At 52.4% G+C, this 17,963-nt stretch overlaps 1 long non-coding RNA gene across 1 annotated transcript; it reads left to right on the top strand.

Annotated features, from left to right (window-relative positions):
• Window positions 1-4,090: 4,090 nt before the first annotated feature.
• LOC309638039 lies at window positions 4,091-11,979 on the top strand. Its single transcript, XR_014250967.1, has 3 exons — window positions 4,091-6,001; window positions 9,535-9,567; window positions 11,594-11,979. It is a non-coding gene; the product is annotated as an uncharacterized lncRNA (long non-coding RNA).
• Window positions 11,980-17,963: the final 5,984 nt, after the last annotated feature.

The raw sequence follows: 17,963 nt of genomic DNA on the forward strand, positions 1-17,963 counted from the left end.
CCCTGGTTTCCCAAATCCATTGCATTTCTTTCACCGTCTCTAGCATTTAGACAACTCAGAGATCCTTCGATTTGCACACGTGCCCAGGGGCTTTGAGAGCTGTGTGGTGCCCTAACTCTGAGAGCTGTCTGAAGAACCCCACCTCCTACCCCCAGCTCTGCCACTCCCACCGTTGGCAGTTTTCCAGGTTTACAGAATGCCTTCTCCCTGTGGACACAGACCACACTCCCCAGGAAGGTGAGGGATCAATTCATCAACGTGGACTCTTGGGAAGAAAGACAGTCCTAGGTACCCCCACGTGAGAAGGTGATCCTTAGGCACTGTCCGACCAAAACCTGAACAACGATGCACCACGTCACACCCCTGCTTGCAACTCTGCCCTCGTGGGAAAGCCCACGCTCCTCAGCCGGCCTCCCCAGAACCCCCTGAGCCTGACCCGGCCAGACTCAGGGTCCCATAGAGTTTGGGGTGTATAAAATGATGCTGGCTCCCATGGAGACACTGGATCCCACTGCCCGACTCCCCCAGCATGCCAGACCGCAGCGAGGCTAAGTCTCTATTTGGTCTGCTGTGTCTCTAACCCCTCTCGGACAATCGCGGAACTATTTCAGTGGAGGGGACGGCAGGTCTGGCTCGAGCCCCAGCAGGCAGCAGCCTCCAGCTGGAACTTAGTAGCTTCCCCTTGTCTCAGCATCTTGACTTCCAGTCACCTCTCTTTTTCCAGCAAAGTGATGCTGACTTTCTAGTTGACATAACACCACGAAGTTTCCTTTTGAAATAAATTTATATGTTTAAAAACATAAGTGAGTTCTGGGGAGAAAATCATGAGGTCAGAACAGTCCAGGTGGCGTGTGGATGACGTCATGGGGACTCTTGGTGAGAGCAGCGTTTGTGGTCCTCTGCATGAACCAGGCTGCGTCCTGCCTCTCTCCCTCTGTCCCTGCTGTGCCTCCGCCTGCACCGCCCTTTCCACCTCTTCCCCTGATCTCTGCTCCTCATTCTGCCCAGAAAGCCTCTCCGCTTGTCTGCAGGCCTCGCTCCTTGTTGCTGTGCCACTGTCTGCTCAAGCGTCATGCTACAGTGGGCCTTCCTCGGCCATCCCCCACTCTCCGTCACCTCGTCTCTTTATCTTGCTCTATTTTTCTTCTGAACACTTGTCACTTCCTGACATATTATATACTCATGGGTTCATATGCTTGTTTTCTGTCTCATCCATTCAGCATGTAACTTGCAAAGAATGTGTTAGTTTTGCTCATGGCTGTAACCCTGGCCCCTAGAGTAGTGCCTGCTTGTAGTATGTGCTCGATAAAAGGGTGACAACTGGACAAAAGACCAAGCAGAGCAGGTAGGAAGAGATGAGGGGCGGTGTCCGCTGACCATCTTGTAACTCTTCTCCCAAAGACACACTTGGAAAGACCTCTCCTCTCCGGCACACAAACTGAGCAGGCATACGGCTTCCTCTAAGCCTTGAGCCCTACCTTTCCCACCTCACCTCTGCAGAGCCCTGAGGTCCCTGCATTTGGCCCTGCCGTGGGCAGAAATGGTCGGGCCCGGGGGGATGGAGGCGCTGTGACTTTGCTAAGGATGCTGCCATGAGAGGCGGGGAGGGGTTGGAGTTGAGAGGTCTGAGTCAGATTTCAAGGAGCTCTTGTCTGCTTGCTTCCCACCACCATTCCCTACATGGCCAACTCCCAGGATTTTTTTTCTCCAGTGAGGTGACCCCGGGAAAGGCAGGCAGAGCCTGTGGGGAAGTCATGATGATGATGATGAGGAGGAGGAGGAGGAATTATTTCTAGACAGCATTAAACCAGTGTGGTAAAATGTGTGTGGTGAAGTCTCTGTCCTTCAGAATCTCCATCTACCACTAGGGTTGTAGGATAGGGTTGGTCAAGTTGATTTCTAAGGACACTTCCAGATCTAAATGAGGACAAGGAAGCTGTTAGAAAGACTGAGGCAGAAGAACATGTATGCGAAGAAAAAAAAAGATGAGAGAGAGAGAGAAATATCATATCTCTGGAAGCACGGACATTCCACAGTTAAATTATGCCTCTCTCTCCTAATCCTAAATTCTAGCCCAACCGTAGGCTGATGCTAGAAATTCCACCACTAAAGCCTCATCCCTCTCCCTCATATACTTTTTCTCAGGGGCAGGGCACTCATTTTTTTTCTCCCGCAGATACTTTTATCCTTAGGAAGGGTGTAACTCTAAAAATAGTTTAAATAGTTAAATAGTTTTTAACTTTGCTGTGTGGAGGATGGCTATCTGGATAACTGTGTTGAGAAGGATCCTGAGGTTGTGTTTAGACTCAATGAGGAAAAATCCTCTAATTGATTAGCAATGTCTGCTGAGGGCAAGGGAAGGAGAAGCAGAGGCATGAACACCACTCATCTGCCCTCCCCAGCTCTGAGTCAGGAGATGGGGACAGGGAAGTAAGTGAGAAAGTGGAGGAGGGATGTCTTTTTCTCAACCTTCTCTCATGATATATAAATTATTTTATCCTGCTATCCTATACTATTCTTTATTTTTTTAACCTTTTTGGGGAATTTAAAATAAATTTTACTTGTAGGTATTTTTGGAAAAAGTAATACATAAATATAAATAAGCTCAGGACTGCGCAAGGTGGACAGTCTAATAGGAGACCCTCACCACAAAAAGCTGGCACCTCCCCTGCCCACAGAGGGCTATACATCAGGGTGAGTATAATGGGAAGGGGACCAGTCCTCCTGAGAGTCTGCAACCTGGCTGCCATCCCCAGCAGATGGCCTCCCAGGTTAACGTGTCCCGTGGAGACCACAGCCAAAACCTATTGGATATTCAGGAGGTTCTGGGGACACATAGCCTGGGCGGGGCACACTCCCAGCGGTAACCACCCCAGGCCAGACCACCATGTGAAGGTCCAGGCTCCAGTAACTGAGGACAGGGTGGGAGTCAGGTGACCTGTGGTTGAGTCCCAGCTTTGCCATCAACTTGCTTTTTGACAAACAGGGAGATTGAAGTACAGGAGGAAAGGGCCTATTGTCCTGGGTCACACAGCAAGTTGGGTCCAAATCCTCCCAGTGCCCTCCTCTTAGGTCTTGAAGGTCATGTGGATTCTCAGAGTCTCTGAGTGAATGGGAGTGAGGGCCTCTTAGGGACAGGGATGGGTGAGGAGATGCCTCATCACAGGTGAGAGACGCCTTCAGGAATGGCCAGTAGCAATCATGTCTGGGAGTTCGTTCAGACAGTCATGGGTTCGCGTCCCGTCTCTGTCACTTGACCAGCTTGTGTCTCCACGGGCAAGTGACTTCACACCACTGAGGCTCAGTCTTCATCTGTGAAATGGGGATGATATAAATACCCTCCACAGAAGGGATGTAGGGCTTTAGCATGATCCTGCATGTGGATTGCTTATACAGAGCAAGCCCTCAGTAAGCCATAGCCCCGTCAGGATCACTACTAGCCATTGCGTCATGATTATGAGCAGTAATAGTAACCATCACATGAGCCCCTTGCTCTGCCTTCATTTCCTCATCTGTAAAATGGGGACAGTAAAAGGGCAGACATCACAGGGTTGCTGGGGGTATTCTATGAGTAGAGTGTTTGGAAGGGTGCCTGGCACACAGTGAGCACTCAGTAAATGTCTGGCATTGTTACTATTACTGTTTCACCATCACTGTTGTTGTTGTCATCTTCTTAGCCCTGGAAACGCTCAATAAGCCAGCACAGTCTCCTCCAGGAAGGACGCACTCACGCGCCTACACTGGGAAAGGGAGGTTCAGGGAAGAGAGGTCCCTTGACCAGGTCAAGCTCCCCCTCCTCCAGCCCATTTGCGGCTCTCATCCGGGGCGTATCTGCAAGCATCTGCTCCTGCCCAGGAGCTGGCAGCGGCCGGGAGCGGGGAGGCAGCGGCTGGGAGCACGCGGGGCCGCACGTGGCCGCCCGCGCCCGGCCGTCTGCGCGGGGAGGGTCTGGCCGGCCGTGGCCGCCGCTGGAGCCGGGCCTGGCGCGCCTCTGGGCGGTCTCGGCCGGCCCCGCGTAAGCGTCAGGTCGGCCCGGTGGGCGCTGGGGGACAGCAGCGCGGGGCAGCGAACGCCCGCCCCCCGCTCGCCAGAGCGGCCGTTCTCCTTCCACCTATAGCCGCCTTCCCAGAACCCCGACTCCCCAGGTCATAGCCTCCCGGGGAAACGCGAAATCGTCCTCGATGTCTTCTCTTTTTTCTGTCATCCCCAACATCGTCAGTCACTCCCGTTGACTCTCTTCAGAACCGAGTCCAAATCCAGCCGCTCCTGCACACCCCCGTGGACTCTGGGTGTCCAGCCACCATCCTCTCTCCCCCGGACTATTGCAGTATTGTCCCTGCGCTCACGCATGTCCTGCTACGCGGCTGGCACTGCCACAGCTGCCGGGGTATTTGTTGTAAGCTACCTTTTGTGTTAAAAGGGCAGAAAAAGAGTGCGGATTGTCTGAGCTTGTATTTGCGTAAGGAAGCCACCCTGTCCTGGTAGCGACATGATGGAGACAGTTTAGAGGTGGAGCCCAAAGCCTATAGCGTTTGGGGGCCCCTTTAAGAAAAAGAAGAGAAAATTATGTACAATAGGTGAGATTTAGAATGAGAAAAGTAATCATAGAAAATTGGAAATTTTAGAAAGCTGGCAAACGCCACAAACATCACAAAACCCAGAAAAATAACACAATATTTGTATTAATTAACTACCTGAGATACCTTTATAATCCTTTCCCCCCAGCATTTCATTGATCACCTTTATATGATGACACTTTTCGTTATATTATCTGTAAGGAATTAAAAGATAACCCAGCCTTTTCTCTAATGATGAGCCCTGTTGAATTGTTTTTATTACTACAGACTGTTCAGGAAAATTTCGTTTAGTTTCACAACGTGTACTTGTAAGTGTTTTACGTAAACACATAGATTTTAGCACCAATGTCAGATTTAGAAAAACGTCCATCAGGTTCATATATGACCTGTTACAGACCGCTTGGTTGTTTGTAGCACAGCTACAAGTTTGTGCCCTAAAAACACAGAAATTCTGATAAATTGCATTTCGTGTGGTCATTCCAAAAGAGGGAAAAAAAATGTATTGTGTTTTCATTGTATATGCTGCATTATCCAGTCTATTCCTGCAGGAGAGAACTTTGGTTTGGACCAGGCGTCCACAACAGCAGCGAGAAGCAAATCCTCCATTTACAATTTTACATGTCTGATGATAGGAAGAATTTTCTACAGAATGGTTTCTGGCTCCTTGAATTTCAGGCCTGGTTTTCCTTCACCTCCTGCATGCTTTCTGTGCTGGGTGACACAGAGCATCTTCATATGGTGATACGAACTCTGGACCAGTATCTCTGAGTTAAAATCCAGGCCAGTGGGCATGGGCAGCTGTAGGGTGTTCTTGAAAGCTGTCTTCTACACCAGGATGGCTGGCAGTAACTTTACCATACTTTTAACCACATACATTTATCTCAGTAAACTCAAATTAAATGTGTCTCCAACTTAACTTCCCCTAAGCTGGATCCCCCAAATACCCACAGCCTCTCCAATACCACTCAGCATGAGAGAAAGAGGGGTGGATGAGATTCATTGTAGAAAGAGAGGGCTTGGCTGCTTGCAGGTGAAATGTATTGCTTTTGCAAATTTTGCACACATGACCGGTGAACATAGCGTTGGGGCCCCACCTGGGAACAAGCAAGGAGCCCGTGTACAGGAGAAACCCTGAAAACATTTTCTGAGTGCTATGGTCTGAATGTGTCCCCCGTGCCCAAATCCATATGTTGAATCCTAACCCCTAAACCTGATAGTAGGAGGAGGTGGGGCCTTTGGGAGGTAATTACATCATGTGGGTGGAGCCCTCATGAATGGGATTACTTCTTTTATAAAGCAGATCCCACAGAGCTCCCTAGCCCCTTCCACCACGTGAGGACACAACGGAGAGGTCTGAGACCTGGAAGAGGGCCCTCACTCGACCGTGCTGGTACCTTGATCTTGGACTTCCAGCCTCCAGAACTGTGAGCAATACATTTCTGCTGCTTATAAGCCGCTTGGACTGTGGTATTTTGTTATAGCAGCCAGAACAGATTAAGACACTGGGCTTTAGAGTAAACCCAGCTCCGGAACACAGGATCCTCATCGATAAAGTGGGGATTATGATAATAAAAGTACCTGTGTTATGAACAAATTATTATATGCAAAGCACTTAGATCCATTTCTGGTATATAGTAGGTGCTTATTAAACATTCGCTGGATGAATGACTGATGAAAGAGACTTGTAAACTGTAAAGTAAATGCCATTCAAGCTCTTTAGTCCAGTTAACAGTTGGCATAAGCCAGACCAATTCACTGAAGCCCTTGCATAGCAGATTTGTCAAAACCTGGTTTTAAGAAGAGAAGTAACTTTATGTACAGCAGCAGCTAGGGCTGGTGCTCTCCCAGGGGGTGGGGCTGGGAGCATCCCAAGGATGTGGTTACTTAGCCTCCATTCACAGCCTCAGGGATGAGGATCCCACTGCATCTGGGGGCTTTGGCTCCGTATTCATCAAAATCTCCTCCCACACATGACTCCCACACCTGCTCCCTGTGGCCCCCTCCGCCGTCAAAGAGAAGAGGGCCCAGCCCAACAGGCAGAGGTTCCGAAAGATGAGAAAGGTGGAAGGCTCAAGTCACACTAACCTTGAGAACAGAAAGAATGAGAAGTTTTAAGCTCTCTGTAGGACAAGCAAGGGAATCAAGGAAGAACATAGGAAGTCATCTAGTGGAAGAGGAGAGAAACGGACAAAAAGAGCATCAATCCCTGGGGGAGAGAGGGAAGAGTGAGGGAGCAAGGTGGGGGAGAGACGGGCTGGCGAGCTGGAGGAGCGGCTCTCTTCATTCTCCCCCCAGACATTGTTCCTGCGCCAACAGCTATTCACTAGACACCTATGGTTTGGGATACAGCAGTGAGCAAGGCAGACAAAACCCTCTGCTCTCAAGCAGCTTAGATTTTGGTGATGGAGACAGAAAATAAACAAGTGAGCAAAGAAATAAAGCAATAAAGACGTGCAGAAAATGAAGACAGAGTGAGGTTGTAGGAGGCGCCAGGGGCTACTTTACACTGAGGGGCAAAATGTGTGCTCAGACCTGACCAGTGAGAAGGAGCCAATCATGGGAAGATGAAGGAAGAGCATGCCAGGCAGAGGAACAGCAAGTGCGGAGGCCCTGAGGTGGCCGTGGCCTGGCATGTTGAGGGAAGAACGTGGAGTGGAGGGAGCTGGGGGAGACTGGCGGGGGGCGGGGGGGCATGGGCGCAAGCTTAGCCTGGAGGGCAGGGAGTCAGGTATGCAGGATTTTTTTAGCCAGGATATTGACTGATTTTTGTTTTAAATATATAGGATTTCAAAGAAAATACCGCATTCTACTGTTCAGATGGCCTGGGTACTTAAAGTGGTGCTGGGAGAGAAATCAAGCATTTACAGAGCACCCACTGTGATCCAGACTCTGGCACAGGGTCCTTCGTGGCCATTTTTTCCATTTGCCTCTTAAATGGCGATGGAGCCACCTGATTTCCATTTTTCAGCTGATCCAACCGCAGCCCAGAGAGGTGACATGATTCATCCTGTGCGGGAGAGCTGGAAGGTGGCTGACCCCTAGTCTGGCCCATGTTTTACTAGAACGCAATTTCATAGCCCTTCCTAAAATGGGTGTGAATTCTTTAACGTTAATAAAGTGATCTGTCTGCACTTTATTATCTCCTGTGCTACATGAATGTTATCACCTCTTTTCAATGGCCTGGGAAATATTTCTGAGACCTTGAATGACTAGTCACAGCTCTGTAGCTGCCTTTTATCCTTGGTTTCCAGCGTCTTCCCTCTGAGCAGGATCGCTGTGACCTGAACTCCGAGTTTAGATCCAGCCAGCACCAGTGGAAAGTAGAGGCCGCTTGCCCATCCACTGCCTTTGTGCAAATCAGAAAAAGGCTCCCTTTGCTCAAGACACTTAACTTCCAGCTTCCAGAAAAGCATTGTAATAACAATTCTGTTAGAGCATCCTTTGAGGCCACCTGTTAAAAACTGTCCTCATACATATGTGACTCTGTGCTCTCTTTGATGTGAGAGGTGCCCACTTGGGGGCGGTGCCCTCGTGCAGTGCACAACCGGAGTGACGGGGGAGGGGAGGCGGCGGTTCTCCAGGCCCCTGCAGAAAGCTCTGAGCCCCAGAGAAAGGAGATCCGTTTGGAAGTGGCCACACTTAACTACACATATGAACATGGCTGTAGCCCAGGGGTGACCACGACTGTCCAGGTTTTCCTAGAACTGCCCCGCCCATCAGGACATTGGGTTCTGGTTCACCCGTCATCACCACTCTGTCCACCCCCAGTGCCACACTTGCCCCGCCCCGGCCATTGCCTCTGTACCTGCTGCGGGCGTGAAATGTCCTGGCAGCTCTGGCTTCCCACACATTCTCCCGGCACCAGGAGATGAGGCCCCTGAGCTGCCCCCTGCAAAGAAGCCCCACCTCGCCTGTGGGCACCCTGGGGCGCCAACACTCACTGGGCCCCCTTGTAGCTAGCACCACCTCCAAACGACATGGCTCATCTTTGAAGCCTTTCAGCTCCTAAATTTAGAAGCGTGGATTAAATCCAAATAAATGGAGAGTTATGTAACTTCACATCCCTCTCTGCTGTCCCTCCCCTTGGAATAATCAGGCTTAATCGGCTAATGATGGGGCCCTGAATGCAGCCCCAATCCTCGGAGAAGTTATTAGGCTTATATAAGAAGTGACATTGGCCTGGTGTATTATGAGGCTTTAAAATACATTCTCTCTCTCACTCTGTCTTTCCTCTCTCAATCTCTCCCCGTCACCCACACATTCTAACACACACACACACACTCCCCCCTAACGTGTCCATCAAATGCTGAAGCTGCTTAGCTAGTCTGGGATCAAATGCATGCAAGCTGAGAGGTTTTACTCATCAGGTGGTTCAAATATATCACCTAAAAATAAATCACCTCAATCCGTAATGACAGCTAATCCAGGAAAGAAGGAAGCACTTTGCCATAAAATTATAGACTATTTAAGGAAAAAGGGAGGTGCAAGGAGGGAGATCTGAAAACTTCCTAATCATCCGAACTGTCCAGCAATAGAATGGCAAGCCCAGGTAAGTAGTGAGCTCCCTGTCACTGGAAGGGAGTAAGCAGAAGTTAGGGATATTGGACAAGGATTCCTGCACTGAGTAGATTCTGAACGGTAACTGACACTTATACAGAACATTTAAACAAGTTATGTGCCAGGAATTGTGCTCTATAGGCATTATAAGAGGGATGGCAAATGGTTTCATCTCAAATGCCAAATCTTATCTATTGGGAGTGGCTTCCTGGAGCTCTGGACACAGAGCAAGATTCTGAGGCTCAGTGAGAAAGAATTTTCTTGATCAGTTTGCAACAGTGGAAAGGAGAAAACTGATGTCTTGATCAATTAGTAATGTCTGCCATGGGTGCAGAGGAAGAGAACAGAAGGTGTGCTATTTGCCAATGATGTATCTTGTGCTTTATCCATCCCTTTACAGATAAGGAAACTGAGATGCAGAGGTTCACAGCTGGTAAGTGGCAGAATCAAGATTTGGACCCAGAGGCTCCAGAGTCTATGCTTGCCTGCCTCTCAGCAATGGGAGGAATGGGCCCGGGGCTGAATACGCACCACCAGCCAGCAATGTACCCGCGTTCCCAAATGACACAGGCATTTGAGTTTGCAGCCTCTAAGTTGTGGGCTCAAGGAGGGCATCTTCTGGGTCGGCAGGCTACGAGGAGGAGGCACGAGGTGTGGATGGACCCTCCACACCCAGCACCCATCTCTGACCCCCAGCATTACTGGAGATGATGAGGAAACTGAGGCCCCCAAGGGTGGGCATGTGTCTTCCTCAGACCCTGAGCCTGGTGGTACATCAGAACCCAACGGTCCTGGCCAGGGAACACATTCTACAGCAAACACAGTGCAGGAAACCCAAGGGAATAAAGGGGCCATGGCAGGGACCCAGCAGGCAGGATGTGCCTCTTGGCCCAGCTTGCCACGGGAGCTGGCTTCTCAGCCCAGCCTGCACCATGCCAGCTCCCCGAGGACATTAGCACCGTGCCACAAGCCTCTGGATCGGGTTTCATGGCGGCCCCCAGTCGCAAGTTGAAATTGCCCCTTCCCAGCCACGAGGCCCCCCATACCCGTCCCCCACTCCTTCAGTCCTCAGACTGTGGCTACCTGGCCGGCTGCCATTGTGGGTACTTCCCCTCTCCCTGCAGGCCACTTTCAACAATCTCTCACTCTCCTCTCATCACTCCTCCAACCTTCCTGTCCCAGGGGCCTCTCTCTCCAGCCCTATTTTTCAGCTTCTGGAAATCCTTGCTAAGAAACAAAGCCACACGACAACAGAGAAGGTTTCAAACGGGGCCATGCCCAGACCTGATGCATGTCAAGTCCTAGAACAAGGAGGAGCGCGTGGTGTGGGGCTGGTCGCAGTCCCAACTGCTGGCGCTCTCCTTGTGTGCAGATGTGGGACTGAGAGAACAAAGGCAAGGCTCACACATGAAGGCCACTCAGGACCTTGGCCAGGACCTTGAAGTTGCATAAGCCCAAGGGTGTGGCTGCTTTTGTATTCTGTGCAGATGGTGTCCTGGGACTGTGCAGGCAGGAGAGGGGTCATGGCCCCGGAGGCCGGGAATGGAGACCGGTGTCCCCTCCCCTGCTGACATCTCACCTTGGATCCTCTTCAAAGTGGTCAGAGTTTTACAGACGCTACAGAAGTGCCCCCGCCTTTAAGATAAACCCCCAAGGCTCTTCATCCATAGGAGATAAGTCAGGGGGTGAAGTTTCTGGTTGCAAAAGGTGGACCCTGAACGGCTGCTCTGGTTCAAGGACTTGAGCCCTTCTGCATGGCGCATCAACGGGGAGCTGCCTGAAAACTCACCGAGACTGGTCATTTCCAAATACTTGGCATCAGGTCGCTTTCTGCAAACAAATTCTTTCTTGGAACCCCAGGCCATGAGACAAATTAAAAACATGAGGTATCGAGGTGGGATGGGCCCGCAACCCCTCCAAAGTCACTGGCAACATTATGTGTGTGTGTGTGTGTGTGTGTGTGTGTGTGTGTGTGTGTGTGAGTGTGTTTGCGAGTGCTCTCTAGGTGGGAGGCCCGAGTTATCTTGATTCTTCAAGGGCTACTTGCCCCAGGAAGGGTTAAGAAGGCCTGGAAGCACCCACTGACAGTCTAGGATACTATGATTGTCACATCTATTTTTGTCACCTGTTTGCCTTGCTAGCTTGGTGTTGCTCCAGCTGACATTTAAATGAGTTTGCATTTGCAGAGCCCACACCAACTGGTGCTGTGCGTGCTGTGGGTGTGGGGGACGCAGGGGAGGGCCCAAATGGAACAGATGGAAGGGGAGTGGATGCTGGAGATTAAAATGTGGTCCCAGACCATCAGGAGCTGCGGGGAGCGTCTGAAATGCTTTAAAGGGAGAAACCAAGGTGCCACAGAAAGAGCCAGAATGTAAATAGGATGGCCCCACGCCAGCTTCTTGTTCTCTGATGTGCTGTGTAGGCTTGGATAAGATGCTTTCCCTCTCTGTTTTCACCAGACATGAGGACCATGTGTCCTGAAATGTGAAGCATACAACATGGCCTTAAATGACATCAGTGCACACGCAGAGAGAGTGATACTTTTCTGACTCCCGTTGAACCCTCCTTTCTGATTACATCCAGGGAGGAAGGCTTGGTGCGGTGCTGGGCATCTGGCACACCTCGCTAAACCCTGCAGACCTCCCTGGCAGTGACTCGGCTGGCCTGGCGCCCTGGGCAGCCTCAGTGTCGGGTCGGACTGTGGTGCACGTGGCTTTCTGGGCACCGCTGCATTCTACTTGTGCACAGTGTACCAGTGCCCTTTCCAGCACAGATATGAATGAAGTCTTCTAAATTTTTTAATGACCTTAAGTAAAGAATGAATAAATGACAACTGAACACAAAATATTAAGAAAATGATTGTACAGGAGCGACGGGGGTATGACAAAAGTGTGGAGTTGGGATGAGAATGGCCAAAGCTGTGGAGACAGAGCAAGCAGATCTCCTGGGTTCTCAGAAGCTCTGTCACTCTGGGCCCCATCCACCCCGACCCCTGGAGAGGGTCCTGCTGGCCCCGGTTCTGCCAACGACTCCGGAGCAGTGGGGGGCTCTGAGCAAAGGTCTGGGTGGTGACAAGGAGCCAAATGGCCTTCAGGTGGGTATCTGAAACTGGGGCACATACCCCCCTTGGGTACCAGGATCTGGTCTGTGCAGTTTGTGAAGACCTGAAAACTGAGGACAATGAAAATCAACTTCTGTGTAGTTTAAGACACTTCCCATTACAAAGACAGTGTGGCTTTATTGTGGTAGGGAATGCAAATGTCACAGACACTGTGGGTGATGTCCCCGGGACCCAGGTACCCGAGAGGTCCCAGCCCAGTAGTGGCCAAGACTGGACTCTGTGTCAGACCATCTGATACGAGTCCGGCACTGCCCACATGACCTTCGGGTGCGCCCTCGTATTGGCTGGGGCTCTGGCTTGCAAGCAGCAGAAGGGGCTCAGCTGGTTCCAGCCAAAGATACGGGCCTTCTTGGGAGGACAGGAGGTCACTCTTGGAATCAAAGTCTCAAAATCAGCAGGGCTCAGATGAGGGGGCCTAGGGGCAAGGACCCACAGACAGAGTCTTCAAGGAGAAGACGTGTCACAGGACTCAAGAGTCAGAGTCCCCCGAGACAGTCCGACCTGCCAAGCCTGGGTCACGTGCCAGGTCCTAGAGGAGAACAGGGCACCTGACTGACAGTCTTGACCAGACTGCCAACGCTGAGGGTGTGGAAATTGGGGTGCCCCATCCAGATAAAGGGGTAAAGAATGCTAGGCAGGCAAGGAAAGCACGCGTCTGCTCTGCTACCATGCTGTCGCGTGCCTCAGTCTTCTCCTCTGCAAACAGGCGTAAAAAGTGGTCCGGCCCTTTGAGGGTGGTTGGGGGAGTTAAATGATGTCACTGTGCGGGGCCTGCTCGCAGTAACTAACAGTCCATAAATGTCAGTGACTGGCTTTTTTATTGTTTGTTATAAGAGGACACAGAGACAAGCCACTGTCAGCCAGATGTGAGCCTAACGGATGCCACATGCTCCTTTCGGTTACAGCCAGGGGCCCTGGAGTTGGCAGGCGTGCGTTCAAGTCCTGGCTCCACCACCGAGTAGCTGTGCGGCCCCAGGCAAGTGACCTCAGCCCTCTGAGCCACAGTGGTCACATCCGGCTGCCAGCTGCTTCCTGGGCGCAAACCAGTGTCAGCAGGGCAGGCGGTAGCACGCCAGGCCCAGGGGCTTGGGGCAGGTGGGCACCTTCCCTGGGAGGCTGTGTTCCTGCGCTGGAGCGAGGACTGCTGGGCCCTCACACGGCAGCAGCCACGGTGGGCAGAAGCGGTCCCCCCGGAACCACATTTTCCCACCAAGGATGGCTCTGACCATGGCCCGAATCCCCAGTCTCTAAAGCTGGCGACTCAGCCAGGGCTGCCAGGCCTGCCGCTCCCCGTGGGCACGGAGGCGGGGACCTTCCCCTCTATCTGGGCTGCCTTGCGCACAAGCAACCACTATGGAGCGTCTGCTGCGGTCTCCACAGCCTCATCCTCCCGCCATAGACTCTGGAGCTGGATGGCCGGGGTCAAACCCCACCGCACTGCTTACAATTCACGTGACCTCGGGCAAGTCACTTCAGCTCCCTGCACCTTACTAGATGTTCTATCTGTAAAATGAGGAAATAATAGTTCCCTCCTCCTGATGTGACTACGAGGGTTAAATGAGATACCTTTGTAAAGCACTTAGAACAGGGCCTGGCAGTAAAAACACACCACGATGTGTCAGCTGTTGTCGTCATCATCTTTATCACCATCATCATCGTCTTTGCTACCACTTCCAGCATCCCTTGACAGGTGGGTGTAGCCCTTTGGGGTTATGGGGTAACTATTATTATCATTATTATTATTTTTGGCCACACCCACGTGGCTTACAGGATCTTAGTTCCATGACCAGGGATTGAACCTGGGCCCTCGGCAGTGAAAGCGCCGAGTCCTAACCACTGGACCAGCAGGGAATTCCCTGGGGTAACTTTAAAGGACACAAAGACACACCTGGCTTTAAGAACCTTAGTTTTGTCTTTCCCTGGAGCTCTCTGGAAGCTGGAGACAGCTAATGTGTACTGAGCACTTGCTGTGTGCTGTGTGCTGTGTGTGTGCTGAGCTCTCTGCATGGACTGTTTCGGTTCAGCACTGTGAAAGAGGTACTATTATGATTGTTCCTGTATCTCACATGAGGAAACCCAGCCACAGAGAGGTTAAGTAACCCACTTCCCGTGTGCACCACTAGGGCTCATGGGTGCAGGCAATGAGGCCAAGACTGGCCATTTTAGGATGAAAAGGAATTTATGGGAAGGATGTCAGGTACTCATGGAATCTTTAGGAAGACTGGAGGAGAAGGCTTAGAAACAGGAAAGAGCCTGGATAGAGAAAGTGGAAGGGGCGAGAACTGGACCTGTGCCACAGCTGGACCATCTCAGCCACCACTACCTGTGTGAGGGATTGCTCCATTGCCGCTGCATCTTGGCACCTGTCACTAAAAATTCCGCCTGTGATCTGGCTTCCAGAGCCAGCGTTCAGCGCCTGGTGGAGGCTGCCCGTGCACATGTTGTAAAGCATCGGTCCCCAACCTTTTTGGCACCAGGCACCGGTTTCGTGGAAGACAATTTTTCCATGGACGGGGGGTGGGGGGCCTGGGGTGGGGTGGTTCAGGCGGTAATGTGAGCGACGGGGAGCGATGCGGAGTGGCACACGAAGCTTCACTTGCTCGCCCGCCGCTCACCTCCTGCTGTGCAGCCCGGTTCCTAACAGGCCGCGGATCGCTACAGCCTGGGGGTTGGGGACCCCTGTTATAAAGGATCCAAGGCCAAGTCCAAGGCAGCAGGATTGATTAGAAAGCCGTGCTCCGTGCTATGCATCTGCCACCCATTGCCAAGTGGCTGGTTCAGAGTTGGGAGGCCCTGGTTCCAATTCAGAGTTTGCCAACTGCTGCTGTGTGACCGCAGGCAGTCTCCTGGCCCCAGGTCCCCGGGGTCCAGGTGTGGTCAGATGGCAGGAATCAGCCTTCTGGACCAAAACATATCCTGCAATGGCTTGTCAGGCTGCCAGAAAGTCCACCATTAGCCACACTGGGTAAAGGCATCAGCGATCCTAACACAGCAAGTACTCAGCAGATATTCTCTGTTAATACAAAGGTCTGGGCTCAAGAGACAAGAGTCTCAGGCCTCTGTCCAGCCGAGCTGTAACCAACACGGAAAGTGCTCACGCTTTTACCTCCCAACGTCCTTCATCTTCCCCCACAGGCAGCCCCTGGCTCTGCTCCTCGTCCCTTCCACGTCCACATCCGTCCCGTCGGCCACCACCCCACACGCTTCATGCCTCTTTCCACACACGCCCTTAGTGCCAGCCCACCACTGCCCCACATGAAGGGCACCCCTCCAGGCCTTCACCCACGGGGTGCTGGCCGGGCCAGTTTCCCTCTGCGAATGGATTCACTTTCGAGACTTCCCTCCCTCCCCGAGCCTGTAGCTCCCTTTGCATCGCTCAGGTTTCAAACCCAGAACATGGGTCTCCGTTACTTCCAGTCCCCAGAAGGCAGGACTAGTCTGATGATCTCTGCAGGGAGCACACCAGCAGCCCCCATCCCTCCGCAGTCACTAACACGGAACTAAAGGAACCCACCCTCACTCCACCCACTCACCTGGTCCCTCCCCTTGCCCCTCAAGGTCCTCCCCAGGCTCAGACCGCCTCCGCCCACAGTACAATCCCCCCACCCCACCCCACCCCCCTGAACTGCCTTAAGGGGAGGATCAAGCAGCTCTTGGGTAATTGTGGCTGATCCTGGCCTCCGGGCACAGATGGTTTCCCAGAACCTCAGAGTTGGGAAAAACTCCCAGATGCTCCCAGGCCAGTGGTTCCCATGGGAATTCCCTGAGGCACTGGTTACAATGCAGATTCTCAGCACCCCCTCCATGCTCCCACACCCTCCACGAGCCAGCACCTCTGGGTCAGGGCCCAGGCAGGAATCTGCACTTAAACCTGTGCCCCAGGTGATGCGTGGCAGACTAAGCAAACTCAGACCTCTCCAGAATCACTTCTATAGGACCCTCCCCCAGGGGACATCTGGGTTGGGCACCTCGGTGTCTACTATGGGGGCCAGGGAGGTGGGAAACTTTTATTTTCCACTTTAGATCCTTCTGTACTGTTTTAGTATTTTACCATGAGTATTTATTGGGTCTATAATTTTTTTAAAAAACAAACAAACAAATAATAGGGCAAACATTTTCAATGAAAGTCTCTCAAGATATCTCCAGAGGCCCAGTGGCAATGGGCCAGCGTGGCTTAAAGCTCGCTCAGGGGTGTTGGGTGGCCGGGAGGAGAAAGAGTCAGGGAGTCCTTGGCTTGAATCCCACACCACCATTTCCCGGCTGTGTGCCCTGGGGCAAGTTGCTTTCCCTCTCTGATGCTCAGCTTCCCCTCTAAACAATTTGGATAATTACCCTCCCCCTTATGGATTTCTACTGCGTATTCGGAGGGCCAGGGGAGTGAGGGCACCTGTGAGTGAGCACGTAGAGTGGACGCTCACTGGTGACTGGGGCATTCTCCAAGCGCCTTGCTGGGGAAGACGGGACCCTCCCCATCCCACCCACACTGGAGGGTGATGTGGAAATGCCACACAGGTGAGCTCTTGGGTTTGGGTCTCTGTCCCTTGGCCTTCCCGTCCTAGCAATGAGCTGAGAATCCCATGCTCCTGCTACTAGCCTCCCTGGCCAGCAGCTTCTGTCACTACAGGCCACCCCCGTGGGGATCTGAGGCCCCAGGACTCTGACTCAGTCCCTCGCTGGGCCCAGCCTCAGCTTCTCCCTCCACTCTGTGTTCTACCCCAGAAATACCCAGCAGCTCCTAGCTCCCTACACAGTGCAGGTGCACGTGCAGTCTCGCATCTCTGGGCCTGTGCCCACCCTGGGCCCTCGCTTAGCACATCCTTCACCCTCCTCACTGCCATTTTTCTAGTGGAAATCCTTCCAGACTGTGCTGAAGCATCCTGTCCTTCTTGAATACTTCGCATGACCCCCTTCCCCCCGTCCCATACAGCCCAGCCCCAGCTTGACCAGCTGGTGCCCTCCTCTGCAAACCCTCCCTACATTTAACTACTCCAGTTCTGTTCCCGGCCCACACTGAGTCACAGCGTGTCTGGGTCTGGCTCTACCCCCTCACCACCTAGGGCAAACCAGCTCTACGAACTTGAACTTGTCCATCTGCCAAATGGCCATATACCTGCTCCCTCTCAGAGCTGTTGCGAGGATTCTAAACAAGGCCAGGGTCCCTGACACGTGGTAGGTGTCTAATAAATGGTGGCTGAAAATGCCAGCTCTGTGCCAGGGCTGCACCCCGGTTGGTGAGCTTGTGTGAGAGGGTGGTGCGGGGCTGGTGGGGACAGCCACCTCCTCCCGCCTGCCCCCACCCAAGCCAGCTGTGGGGCCAGCAGAGTCCCCTTCCCCCCTGCTCCACCCCTGGGCCTCTGCTGTCCAGCACAGCCAGCCCAAGGATTCCAGCTCCCAGGGACGCCTCCCACTATGACCTCTGAAGCTGACCCCCAATGTAGCTCTCTGGGTGACTCAAGCAGGGCAGCCCTCACTCAACCTTTGCATCAGAGGTGAGCGGATGCCCCAGGTGTGACCATTCACAGCCCAGATCCCCTGGCCCATTCACTGTGCAGGGATGGCCAGGTGTCCCAAGCATGGTCAGTGACAACTCTTGGTGATGCTTCTGCTGAAACGCTTGGGGGAAAAATGCATTCTCTCTCTGCTGGTCAAGTGCAGCCTGGAGCTGCTGGCGGCTACCTTCCCATCAACCGAGGTAAGGCTTCCTGAGA

The sequence above is a fragment of the Balaenoptera physalus genome (genome assembly GCF_965194825.1).
Source record: "Balaenoptera physalus genome assembly, chromosome: 11".
NCBI lineage: Eukaryota > Metazoa > Chordata > Mammalia > Artiodactyla > Balaenopteridae > Balaenoptera > Balaenoptera physalus.